The following is a 2,230-nucleotide window of genomic DNA, read 5'->3' on the forward strand; positions in this document are numbered from 1 at the left end:
AGTACATGGCCCCCTCTCTCATGTGGCTATTCAGCATTGACATAACATGGCCATAAACCTAAATATCTCCTTTTAAAAATTCTCACCCAAGGATATATATTTTTTATTGATTTTAGAGAAGGATGGAGGAGAGAGAAAGATAGAGAGAAGAGGAGGAAGAAACATCCATGAGGAAGAAAACATTGATCCTTTACAGGCTCTCATGGGGATCAAACATGCAATGTAGGTATGTGCCCTGGGGGAGGATTGAACCTGCAACCCTTTGGTGCATGGGACAACACTACAACCAACTGAGCTACCGGGCCAGTGCTAAATATCCAGTTTTATAACTAACACTGTGTAAGCCCCAGGAAAACATTTTCCCACATCGTTTGTCTTATGTCATCAACACAGAAGATGGTTGCCTCTGACTGCCATAAAGGTTTGTGGGTTGTGCCACCCACAAAGACACTGCTTTGAAGTGTGTAGAGCATTTGAGTGATGGGAGTGCTTACAAAAAAAGACTAATTTACCATTTCTTCAAGCCTTATCCTTCAATAAGAACAAATAGAGCTTTCCATATTCTCCAGTAGTGCTGAGTTTTACTTTGTGTTCACAAATTCAGGATGGTTCCACAACTGTTGGAAGTGATGGCTGATGAATATTTTGCGAACTTTCAAGTAATTTATAGCCCTCCTAAATTGTATATGTGAAGATCTAACTAAAATGCTTATGAAGCATGATGCTAATTCCTTGCTTTGGCAGCTAGAAGGACAATAAATTCTGAATAAGGGACTTTCATTTTCATAAACCACTTAATAACATTTCATTAAAGTTTCAAAAATTAAATTTAAAAAGTTTTATTTTAAATGTTGACATTTGTTCATTTTAATTTATATTTCCTTTTAATTTTAGTAGATGCTTTTGAATATTTTAGAAGAGACATAGCTTATGTGACAATATATAGAAGTAATTTTACTCATTTATTTTTTACATTTAGCTTACATTTCTTATGAATATAACATTTCATATGTTTTGAATACACATGTATTTTAATTTTATATCTTCATTTGCTGATAAAACACCAATTACATGAAAATCTTCATAATAGCAGCTTAACTGGTGATTTTGCTAAAGTAAAATTGAGAAAAGTACTAGGTATTCTGTAAAATATTGGTAAAGTGAGTAGGTACAATGGAAGTTAAAAAACATTTAACCACATAATGAGTATGAATTCTACCCCAGGGCAATAAAAATCTATCATATAAGTGGTTTCTCAAGCAGGGCTTCTCAATTGCAGGTATGAGATGTGCCATGACTGAAGAGGGCGAGGGATTTCTCAAAGTCTTTATTAAGCATGATGTATCTTCTGTAAAACCAATTTTCCTTTTCATGCTTTTATTTCGATAAGAAAACAGAGTAGGTGGAGACTTAAACAAATATTTTAGGTAAACACAGGACTTTGGAGAAATATTTATTTACTGAAGATTATGTTAGGTCACTTTCCCAGGGATGTGCATTTATCACTTGAGTGTGTGTGTGTCTAGTGTGCTTTTGGCACCCTTCTCATATTTCAGTGGAAAAGTTTAAAAAGTGCTGAAAGAGATAATAAACAATTGACTATTGAACAAGATTAATATGCTTAGGGAGGAATTGACAGAATCCTTTAAAAATCCTTTATTTGAAAAGGAGTGATGCATTACACTATGTTGCCAGCTTAATCGATTGCATTTGTGTGTGGCACTAAGGAGACCAAGTCATTAATTCTGTTCCTGAGTAGACTGGTTAATTGAACTCTTACTTTGCCAACTTAGTATGTAATTATGTGGCCACTGGCAAAAGTGAAAGAGGGAATACAGAAGGCACAGCACAATCTAAATATTTTGAAAAAACAATTAAAAATTTTTCCACTAAAACTGGATAAGTGGTGCTTCTTTTTATTTTTAGGTGGGTTTTTTTTTTTTTTGAGAGAGGGGGGGAAGGGAAGGAGAAAGAGGGGGAAAAGAAACACATCGATGTGGGAGAGAGAAACATCCACCAGTTACCTTGCCCGACCTTTCGGTTCACAGGCTGGTGTTCGACATACTGAACCACAGCAGCCAGGGCAAGTAGTGCTTCTTACATGCATATCTTTGCTCAGAATCCTCAGTTCCACTGAGGTACTATGAAATCCTAAGTGAGTTCCTTCCTTCTTTCTGCTCTTCTCTGCTGGCTGTACTGTCTTAGTTCTGCAACATGAGAGTGGTCATAC

Source organism: Phyllostomus discolor, chromosome 6, assembly GCF_004126475.2.
Source record: "Phyllostomus discolor isolate MPI-MPIP mPhyDis1 chromosome 6, mPhyDis1.pri.v3, whole genome shotgun sequence".
In the NCBI taxonomy this organism is placed as follows: domain Eukaryota; kingdom Metazoa; phylum Chordata; class Mammalia; order Chiroptera; family Phyllostomidae; genus Phyllostomus; species Phyllostomus discolor.